The sequence below is a fragment of the Mya arenaria genome, chromosome 5 (genome assembly GCF_026914265.1).
Source record: "Mya arenaria isolate MELC-2E11 chromosome 5, ASM2691426v1".
Taxonomy (NCBI): Eukaryota; Metazoa; Mollusca; class Bivalvia; order Myida; family Myidae; genus Mya; species Mya arenaria.
In genome coordinates, this window is record NC_069126.1 from 58760758 (window position 1) to 58773058 (window position 12301).

The 12301-nt window shown below is 32.8% G+C and overlaps 1 long non-coding RNA gene across 2 annotated transcripts; it reads left to right on the top strand.

Annotated features, from left to right (window-relative positions):
- Positions 1–1674: 1674 nt before the first annotated feature.
- Positions 1675–11493, top strand: LOC128236292 (uncharacterized). 2 transcript variants are annotated; one of them, XR_008261310.1, is made up of 8 exons: positions 1675–1715; positions 4435–4555; positions 4950–5076; positions 6254–6318; positions 6698–6774; positions 7935–8070; positions 8305–8472; positions 8734–11493. It is a non-coding gene; the product is annotated as an uncharacterized LOC128236292 (long non-coding RNA). The 2 variants fall into 2 exon arrangements; XR_008261309.1 differs by lacking the exon at positions 6254–6318.
- The last annotated feature ends 808 nt before the right edge of the window (positions 11494–12301 follow it).

Consider the following 12301-nt stretch of genomic DNA (forward strand, 5'->3'; position numbering starts at 1 on the left):
ATGCATTGAAATAAATACTGCCGCAGATGTATCACAGTCACTTTACATAATTCCACCTAGATATGTATTTCGGGAAATGTTATTATACACATGCTATTGACTCTTATGTTTTATTTTACCATATTTCGTAAAAAACTTTTATGGCATTAATAAAAGCCCTATTTTCATTCAAAGCTAGTGTTACGTTTTCCCTTCATCCATACGAGTTCGACCGGCCTGTCACTTAGTACCTTGACGTTGAGCAATACATAATAAGTTATAAGTTGAGACAATACATAATAAGTTATAAGTTGAGAAAGTTATATATAATTATCACATTATAGTATGAATATAACAGTATGTAGTAATTATAAAATGCCTTAACTGAAAATCTTTGAATAAATAAATGAAAAATAACCGTGTCCTGTGTGTGTGAACAGTATCTTGGGAGATGAAATTGTCTCCCATGTAATCCGGGGATATGCCATTTTTTGTTCTAAAGACATGACCCAGAATAATCAGGTCTATGTACACGTTTGTTGACAGGTAACCAGTTGAGCGATTTAAAGTGTTCTGGGCCAATGTGAGACCTTGCATCTAGATCCAAAACAAACCTTTATTTTGTGTGGTTTGGAGCTTGGTTTTAAGAAACTTGGTCAGACCATGTTACCACATAAAACAGGCATAATCAAAATGGCATTAAATTAAGGCCATGACAAGGAGTTTCTTAGTGTATTTTGTAAGGTAACATTTCTTTCGATATAGATATTTCAACCTTGCATTAGCTTTTTTTTTAATATGGACCGAGCCATATAATCAAAAGATAGGGTCTGATCAATAGTTGCGCCAAGGTATTTAACAGCAGAAGTTGGTTCAATAGTGGTACCATTACATGTAATATTAAGTGTGGAGTTTGACCATATTTTATGTTTAGACCCAAATAAAATTAACTCAGTTTTGCCTAAATGAAGTGACAACTTTATATCAACCAACCATCCCTGACAATTAAGATGCTGGTCATCTTTCATGATGTTTCCACAGAAAACTTACATTTTCCTGAAACAAGTACCAGGTATGCCAGAATCATTAGCGTATAACAAGAGCTTGTTTTAAACCACGGCTGAAATATCGTTAACATAAATCAAAAATAAAAGAGGGCCTAGTATGGAACCCTGAGGAACTCCACATATGATAGTAGCAGTAGTAGAATGTGTACTGGAGATTTCAACTAGTTGCTTTCTATCTCAAACCATCTTAAAATGTCACCACCAAGTCCTGCTGATCGAAGCTTCATAAGGAGGATGGAGTGGTCGACTGTATCGAAAGCCTTGTGGAGGTCTAACAGAATCATACATACTATGTGACCTTTGTCCATTTCCATCCTAATGAAATCTGTTAAATGAATAAGACATATGTATCTGCAAGGTATTAACGTTTCTGGAAATCCCGATATCGCCATTCTGCTATTGTTGCTTTTACCAGTCGCCATCTGCATTTTCATTCAATAGCAGCCATGCGTTTAGTTTGGCGTTGCTGAAGTATTTTCTGCACATTGTGATCAAACGCTCGTGATTTTGATACCGGTTACCGGGGTTTAGCACCGACAGCGACAGTGAATATTGCTCGAGGTTATATTTCTTTGGGTTAAATACTGAACAATTTCCTTAGGCTATTTTTACCTTTTTTCTTTGGGTTAAAGAATTGAAAACTTCCGGCGGCAAATTCGGACAAATACAGTACAATAATTTTCCTAATTGTTCAGCTATTTCTCATTTTTCCGCTCATATAATTTCTTTTCTTGGCACAATCAATGAAAATGTTTGACTGATCTTGTGAATGGTAGTGATCAAACTTTATTTAATAAAGAATTGTATGATCTGGATTGCAACTGGTACGATATCCGTCTGTGACATTGACTTTTTAGCTCGACTTTTCGAGGAATAAGAATAAGGAGAGCTATACTGGTTGAGAAGCAGTTTCCGACAGTTTTTACAAGCTTTTATTGAATTATTCGTACGCGTTTGAATCCTTATAAAATTGTTAACATTTTAGATAACTCGAGCTGCTATTGTCGATATATTTTTTTTACATGTGTTGTTGTTGTTGTTGTTGTTGAGTTTATATAGGTCTGCCCGCGCCCTATAATGGCTGCATTATGGCTTGACCCCGTCACATCCCCAAGTGTGACTTAAACAGAATTTTGAAGCCAAAGGGGGAGTTTTACCTCCATCGGTTGATGGGATATTCGTCAAAGGAGTAATTTTTTACCGTCGTGCCGTCACATTTAATGTATCTAATGGGGGCGCAAAGAGGTTACTTACACTGTTCTAATTAGCTGGTGATGAGAAGCAGTTTTCGACGAATCGAATACATGGCAGATTTTAGGTGCCTTTTATCATTTTATTTAATATACTAAGTATAAGACTATATTACAAGAAATATTATTTAATTTTTCAGCATTTACCAAAATTTAAACCTTAAAATTTACACAGACACTGAATATCAATGATATTTTGATTCATTTCTGATTGGAACTTGCGTTTGAATACATTTAAGTGAATGTCTGTGTGAAACTAGCACGAGAATAGTGTTCACAAATATGTACAAAATGATCATCCTTTGTACAAGTCAATTTAGGAAAACCTTGTAGCTATTCATAGATGTGCAAATTAGGTTCACACGCATGTGCAATTTTCGCTGCGTGTGACGATCCCCCACATGCAAGTTTGTGAACAAAATGAAAAATAAACATTAAACATCAAATAATTATAAAGGTTACTTATGTTTCTCGGTAAGAACTTCAACTTTTGATTGCCTAGTAACCATATAATTGAATTGCAGTACCTTCATTATAAAGCTTTAAAGAAAGTATGCAAAAAAGGGATTTGTCGGAAACTGCTTCTCAACCAGTACTTCTCGCCCAAGCGCCTAATTAATTAACCAAGTTAGATAACTCTAGTTTGCATTTAATGCAAATAATTGCCCTGCATCATTTGACTTAGAAACTCTGGTTTAAGGTTTTGCATGTAACCACATTTATGTTAATGAATGAAGTTGACATAGTCTTATGGACGGAAACTTTTGAGTTCAATACTCAGCTGTCAGGATGTTGAAGGAATGAAGCGAACAATGTCAGAATTTACGCCAAAAGTGACAGTCATCTTTATCTGCATGAGACATCACGTTGCCATAATATAGAACTTGTTAAGTTAAACATATGCGGCATAAGTGCATTATTTGTTCATACTCCGCAAATACAACATGTATTGCATAGAAACTTTATACAAGGGCTCTCAGCCATTCAACCTTCTTAATTAATCAAGTAAGATAACTCTATCTTGCATATAATATAAATTTTGCCCTTTTATTATTTGACTTAGAAATTCTGGTCAAGGTTTTGCATGTAAGCACATATAGGTTAATATCTCACCAACTACTTGATTTATTAAACTGAGACCTAATACAGTGATCCATGCATGTTTCCCCAAAACTATTCAATCCTTAAACTGAAAAGCGGTGGAATAGTCGAGCGCGCTGTCTCTGTGAAACTACTTCTTTGCAGAAAAGGAGAAGTTATGGGCTGCACTTATATTTATTGTTATTTTCATTTATGTATTATGTAGATTATAGATATTCAAATCTGGAAGTGCCCTTTTATATTTTTGAAATTAGATCAAGTAAACATGTATGAAATCCCCCGATATTGTAAATTTGAAAGACCGAAATCTTATATTAATGCAAATATTCTTACAGATGTCTGTGTTTTGCTGTTTAAACTGGGAAAAAAATGAAATATTGCCAAGCTTCTTCTTGGCTTACCAATAATTTACACCTGGAATTAAATTCCCATTTTAAAGTTTTTAAATATAACAATTACAATATTGCTGTATCTTATGGTTACAACTTACATAGGGGAAGGATCAAAAGAAGTCAATGCGGCGGAGCATGCTACTCAGTAAACAAAATTATTTCCAACTATTATATATATTTTATTATTTATTTGTAGGTGTATGTGGAAAAAAATGTTTGTCATTTATCAGGGCTTTTTTCTGTTGTGTTTTAGCCATTATGCTATATAATAAATGTTATATATATTAAGCTATAATTTCAATGACAGAAAGAGTATATTTTTCCAAAGTTGCATTTTCAGAGGAAAAATTGGTTCAATTTGACTAAAACTTGACAAAGTCAGAGAAATTTATAGCAATTGAAAATATTTTATTAATTGATCAATTCTTCTTTTTTTCAATTTCTAACATCTACAATAAAAAAATCACAACTTGAAGGGTATGAGTCATCTGCCCCAAATAAGCTTAGCCTAAATAAAGCCATGTATATATAGAATTCCAATACTTGTTAACCTACTGCTGATATTAATAATTTAGTTGAATTATAAGTTTGATATGTAGCATTTAACAGTTTACATGATTTTTAAGTCTTCATAATTACTTTCAGAACCAAGAAGAAACAGAGAAAGCAAGTTAGCGAGGCAGTTGCAAGAATGGACGACACAAGAAATGCACTTTAACTTACAGTTGTCCCATTCAGTAGCGTGATATCCAGAAAAGTTAAAAGTGTATGTTCCATTTGCTGTTATGATGTTGGTAATAGTTTCTGTAGTGTAATTTTAGCTATAAAGTTAAGGTTTCATTAAAGTAACCCAAATACCTGATGACTAGTAAATGTTCATATAATATTATAAGGAAATAACCCAAATGTTTTGATATAGTATAAACATATGATAAGCTATTGTGACAGTTGTTAAAGAACAAAGAAAAAAAAATGTTTTAAATTTATAAAAGATTTAATGGCACAACATAATTCAACACAAAAATGCAAAAATGAGTTAGAGCGGTCATGTACCCAGTATTTTGAAAATTTTGTGAAGAAAATTTGTTTTTCTCTCTTTTTGCTGCCTATTTTAGTTGTCAGTTTAATTATGTTTTGATTGTAAGTTTTCTGCTTTTCAGGATGTGTAAATGGGCAAGGAGCAGAATTCAGTGTATCATGGCCTGTTATGCAATATCCACCAAACTCGATTGACCGTTAACTTATTCTGATGCTATCAGTGGCTGATTTGTAATGGGCCATTAAAAGGTAATTATCTGCTTGAAAACTGCAGAATTGTCATTATCAAATTATTAATCATTGCCGGTACATATGATTGCCAGCAGACATTGAAATTTTGCATAAAAATAAAATTTTATCAATTTATATCCATAAAGGGGCAACATTCGCTGCCTCAGCAGCGAGTAAATGGGGAGTGGCATATTGTAAATTCCCTCAGCTATGTACCTGTCTGTTAAACTCAGTGTTCTATCTTTAGCACACCCTGGAGAAATGTAAACAAACAGGGCTGATCAGAGCAGACAATGTATTTCCCCACACTACTATCTACTATATGAACTAAAGATGACCAAGCAAAGTTTTCCAGATGTTTTCTTTGAAATGATTATTTTCCTGTTCCTAACTGGCATTTTGTAAGTTCGACTAGATCTTTTTTCTGTATGGGACATCCCTCTCAAATGTATAGAATCTACATTCTCATTCCAGCCCAAAATAGCAAAGCTTATTCTCAGTTTGGAATCCAAAACTTATTATATTGCCAACATACTATAATAATGCTTTCTTGAATGCATCCACAACCCTAGTACAAATTGACTTTTATATTGTAAACGAGTTAGCCCAGATACAGTTTAGTCTGCCATACCATAATTAAGATAGTGTTGACACCTTTAATTGATAATTAATTAAATGTCACTGGCTGGAATCTGGTTTGTGTATTGATAACAGGAAAAGAAATGCACATTTGAGTCAAAAAGGAGGGAACTCAAACACAGACATACATGGAAATCGGCTCTGCCATCTGTTAAAATAATTACTTAAAGCAGAATAAGAAGACTCAAAATATGGAATAAAATAATCAGCACAAAGAGAGATATATAGTTTACTTGACTGAAGATCAATAGGAGATATTCATTTTACATGGGATATATATACATTTGTAATGATGACAAAGGCTTTGATAGAGAAGTGAAGGAGTAAATAACATTGAAGCAATGAAATTCATGATTTAAAAAAAAAAGACAAATATGAAAACAGTGTTCTATATTTAAACCTGGGAAAGATTCACCAGAATTACTAAAAAGGAAAATGTGCTAATAGCATAGAAAACAATTAGATTGAAAATGTAGCATATGAAGCTGATGATATCTATCAATAATTTCTGGATATGCTTAAAACATGTGGAAAAACTTCACTTTTGTTACTACAGTATTCGATAGTGAGGCGGTTCGTCTGCTACAAGCAAGCTGCTAGGAATGAAAACACCAGCACGTGGTAATGTTTACAACAGAGAGTTTATAACCGCCAGAACACCAATTAGCCACTCCCCCGGCAAATTCAAATTTTCAATCTGACATTTTTTTTTCTCAAAATCATGTTTCTATTTATCTTTCAAAAACAAATTAAGGATTTTTCATTGGTGTAACCTTCATTCTACATGCCTGCAAAGTGTCAGGTCTAAACTCTTTGTAGGTATTGCTTAATTTTGAAAAAAGTGTCCCTGAAGTGAAATATGCATAAAATTATACAAAAGCTTGCCCCAGCGCCACCTGGAGGTTTATATAGTCCTGTTGCCCCTTTAAAGCTTATTGTTTGACTTCGTTGTTTAAAGCATACTGAATGATACTGTTTGTATTTTTTATAATTATTTTAGCAGTCCCATTCCAACATGGTGCACAGAGAAAGGGCCACAAACAGCGAACACTGCGCAGTTCCAAGTACCAAGTCAAGGTTTGTATATTCCCCCCCCTTCCGCCCAAAGGTTTTGGCTTAGGGATATTTGTTTGACAATGTTTTGCGAATCATTTTCATTCTATATAGATTAATTAAGACCAGAAACATGAAAGCAACATCTATCCAACATACATGTAGAGGAAGACCAAATGGTTGAGTTAAGATCAGCTTGGAAAAAAGAGTGGTAGCAGACAGCTTTATCACAAATCACAGATTAGCATGGAAATGCTGCTTAAAGAAATGGCAACGATCATACACTGCACAACCAATAATTTTATTGAAGGAAGAAAAGGCCCAAAACTCACTTAAAATTGTAATGTATAATCTCGATTACAAAATAATGTCTGAAATATAAGCTACATTACTAGAGTTAATTTTTGTCATTAAGACGATATAATGCCCTGTGTTAATCTTCATGGAAGTGATGATCCAGTGTTTCTCCCAAGCCCTGAGGACACTGCAAGATGACATTGTTCATGTCACTGATCTGACAGTGGTTAAGAATATGAAAGTATTTGATGTTTTTGATGTGCTACACTCAAGAAATATTTTGAGCACCAATTTATCAAAGAAATGGTTGAGTAGTCAAAAGTTGAAAGATACTTGAAATGTTACAATGAAGCAGTTCTATGTTTTCATCAGTTTACATTTAAGCCTGTCTTGAACTTTCCAGATATTTATCATTCAGTTTTTTGCCCTCAAAGGAATGCATATTGTAATCACACTATCTGTCCATTTGTTTGTATGCCAGTCAATTTTCTATAACTATCATATTACACACAAGAATTATATAAATATGCATGCAGTTTCGTTACACAAGATGTTAAACTGCCTGCCACAATGCTTCATAGAGCACAAGTGAGGAAGTATCACTTGGTTTGTTACCATCAACTTAACTACTTCATTATGAGTATAATTTGACTTACACTTTAAAGCAGGGCTTAAATCCCATTCTTACGACAAAAAATGGCCATAAAAATAAAGCATTGCTCCGAGTTTCATAACATATATGTTCATTATAATTTGCATATTGTTGCCTGTACCTGTATTGACTTTAAATTTGATTAATACTACATTGAAGATGGATGAATTTTGTTTTATCATAAATTGCTCTTGTGTGTAAAATAGTAAATGTGCATTTCCTTCATGTTTTTCAGATACCCCTTGGTATATGTCATCATAACACTGAAAAGCAGACCAATGATGTGATTGAAATACTACAGCATTCCCATGACTTCATTCCAAATGACAGAACAAAAGAGCCTAAGAGGAGCTAGAAACAGATACAATTTGGTAACAGAATGAAAGATATCATCAGCAATTGAATCAATGTGTAACACCTTGTGTTACCTTGACTGGCCTATGTTCACGAATATGGGTTTATAACTGCGTTGAATGAATATGCTAATGTATGGTGAAGGAATATCTATCTATTAGGACATTGTCATCCAATTGTTTGAGTGTGCAGTATTATCCTGATATATTGGTTAGCTTTGCAAAAAATGAGTAAAGATTCTTGAATTTCAGGGAAGAGCAGTAGATAATGAAAATCATACTAGCTGGTGGCGATCAACTTGCATGTGAAAAAAAGGGGGACACAAATGGCCCAACAGGTTAGGGACACACCAAAAGAGAAGATAGAGAGCGTTCAGCGCTGTATTGAGGATTTTTCATGAGAAAATGTATTTCAGTCAGGTACAGACTGTCTATTTAAAAATGCTTTGAAAACACTCAACCTAATTAAAGAAAATTATTTTTGATGAAATAGGTATAGAATTTCGAAGACATTTGTGAATCAAAATAGCAGGAATGACCACCATTTCCTTACCCCCCACTAAGACAAAGTTAAACATGTTTTTGTTCACATTGATAAAATTATTTGTTTAACAGATATTGGTATTTTACATACACCAAGTCCATATAAACTGTACAATGAGTAGCTTTGTTTTTACGCAGGTGATCATGGATCGATTTTTCATAGAAGAGAGTGTGAGGAAGACAGAACCCTGAGCATGTTAAAATGTCTGATAGACAGGAGAAATCTCCACCAATGTAGCTGCCAACTTCCATGATGTTGCTGAGTTTGTCGATTTAGTACTTGATTGTCACCTGAGTGCATCTATGATTTTTTTTTTCAATAAGAGTACCAGGGATGAATGTCATCGCATACCAAAAGTACTTCACTAGTTCAACAGCTCTGAAAAAACAGTGTGAATGAATGGATAACTTGTCTACAACATGGCTCACCAAACAAAATTAGGTTGGAGTCATTCATTTTGCTAGATAAATGTGTCAGTGCATATGGTCATACATCCTGTAGTAAAGTAAAAAAAAACACGTCATTACAATGAAAATACATGAAAAAAAATGTTAATGTATTAGATAATCATATAATCACTGTATTATTGAATCTGATGATAAATGTATTGATAGTTATAGTAAGAATATGTTGTCAAGGGATGCTCCAAATACTGGTAATGGTCATGCTGAGTTAAGAATTATCGAAACTAGAGGTGTTGGTTTGTTTTGTGGGAATGTCCATAACAATATTACTTCAAAGATGACGGGTTTGAACGAGTGGCGAAAAATGATCGGGGTTTGAACTTACCATAATGATTTTAATACTACATTTGATGTGCTCTATACACCACTTGAAGGCTCTACATATAGCAACCAAGACATTTTCAATACACTTGTGAGCAACATTGCTTGTTTAAAATGTGGCCATAAGGATTGTATCTTTACTATTTATGATGATTTCAATGAAAAATGTTACACGATTTCTGATATTGTAACAATTGATTCTTTCTAAGCTAATTTCAATAACCGTATTATAACATTTAACAAACATTTCAATGGGTATTCTTATGTGAATAAATTTTAAGATGAACTGGGCTTGTAACTATATTTCATTACTAAGCACTTAAAATCAATGGTTAAGAAAAGAATGCATGATTAATACAAAAAAAAATGAATCTTTTAGTAATACATCCTAAATAATAATTTATAGAATGTCAGGGATGTGATTTGTCCACAGATTCGCGGAATTCCGCGGATCTAATGGGTAATGGCCCCAGGGAGCCCCACCCCCCCGCCAAAAAAAAAAGGTTTTTTTTTTTTTTTAGCTGATTAAAAAAGGTACTAGTGTGCTTTTGGTTGTTAGAGTTGATATCCCAGGTTACTTCAAATTTAAAGTCAGAAGAACCCTCAAAAGAGCTTCTAAAAAGCCAGTTTTTCTTCTACGTCAGTGTGCATTTGACCCCAAAAGTGCCCCAAGAACCAATGGCCGAATTGGTTTCAGCCCTCCAGCTGCCGGGTCAATCACATCCCTGAATGTACAAAACTAAACTTTTTTAAAAAATATCCAGGGTCTGTGTTCATGAAGTATCTTAAGTCATTTTCTAACTTTAGTGCTTTTCCTACTTTGAGTTTCTCACTGGTCTTATGATATAATTTCTTGATAATGTCCATAATACTAATATTTCATAAGACTTTAAATAAAATTCAAACATTAATGCAAAAAAATTATTAAAATTAAAATCTAATATCATTATAAAAAGTTATGGAAATGAAATTACTTAAGATTCATAATGAACACAGACCGAGATCTATTACCTTGAAACGTAGGTCTTGTAATGTGTAGATGTAGAAATTTAGATCATAAATTACCTATTGAAACATGGCGCTTTTATAGTATTGACATATTTCAAAGAAAATGCCTTCTTTGTAATACCAGTTGTTGCTGGATATCATTTTTTTAATGTCACTTTTTTCAAGATTTAGAATTAAAAATATATAACATTATTTGATTACCAAAGCTCTTACATAACGGAACAACAAATGAATTGTAATAATAAAACAAAACCATTAAAAATTGAAGTCATTTTAACGAATTTATTCTCTTTGGATCTTCAACCAATGTTTTATGTATAGATGTATAGCCACTGTTTGATAACGTTCATTTACTATATAGTATAATCTGTTTGTGAACTTCTGCTTGTTATGTATATTACATGTCACATACTTTTATAGAGCCTTATAATTTAAATTAATTCTTTGAACTAAATTAATTGTTTCGATGTATGACCCTATGAAAGTTATAGCATACTTTAAAATGTTTTAATGATATCATTGTAACGACACAAAATTTAGTTATTAAATAAGAAGTATTACCCATTCATGTAATTAATTCATGTATTATCCATATAATTTACTTAGTACAGCTAAATGTCAATGGTGCACTTTGTCACGCAATATGTTTTTTTATATTACATGTATTCTGTGTAATAAACTTAGAACATAATTAAATTGTTAATGAATTGTATCTTAGAACATAATTAAATTGTTAATGAATTGTATTTTAAGATTGAACTATGTCTTAAGTTAGGCAACCAAGTTTTATGTGCATTTTAGTGGGGAAAGTGTTATATTAATATCATTATTACATTAGCTCATACATGCTTTAATTTATCGCATTATGTAGTCTGTTTTTATTGACATAAACAATTAGTTACCTTTCTATTTTAAAAAAAAAATCAACCTGTTTTTAAGAAGCGTTCGCTATTGAATCTATTGCATGCTTGCAGTTTACATGCAGTCAAGAGTCAAGTATTCTTGTTTTTTCACGTTTATACTTGAGGACAATGCATTGTTTACTTACTAAATTACATTGTATGACAGAAAAAGGACAATATAATGATTGTTCAAAATGCTATATGGTAGATGTAACAGTTACTAAACATATATATGATATATGTTGATTAATTGCATTTGTATTTAACCTGAATACACCATATACATTTTATATATCCAATTGAGTTTTTGTATTATTTTCTGAACATACCCATACATTGAGTACCGGTATGGTTTAGCAGTCTCACTCCTACAATAGCTCTTCTTAAGATTTTCAATTGGATACTTTAAAAATGAATGTATTTTTCAAGCTATGTAATATAAAACAACAGATCAGATCAGACCAATTAATTTCAACATTTTCATTTATTACTTTTAGTATACTTTTATAAACAACAACAAGAATTCTAGTTTCCATTTAAATCCAATGACATTGTCTTGGTCCAAGGTCTCCAGATATTTTATTCACCCAAATCTGTAGGAGCCTGCACTGTCAAGGGTAACCTACTTTTGGAGTGATCATTTACTGGTCAAGAGCCATCTACCACCTAATACATGCTAGTTTGAGAACCAAAACACTATTGACAGTGACCTTTGAAATGGTTTAAAGATGCTGTGTCAATCATGTCTCAAAATGATATGTGGACTTCAGTAATAATCATATACTTGTAAAGAGCAACTAAACACTGCAGTATCATAGCAATATGCCAAGCTATTCTCAAGTTAGCATGCAGACCAAGTTAGCATGACAATGTTGACAGTGACCTTGATCTACTGACCTACAACACAATTCAGGTTATATCCCGTTAACGGCAAACTATCACTCGAGTTTCATGGTCCTTGATTAAACAGTTTCAAGCTATTGTGCCAATAAAGAAGTAAAAAAAACATT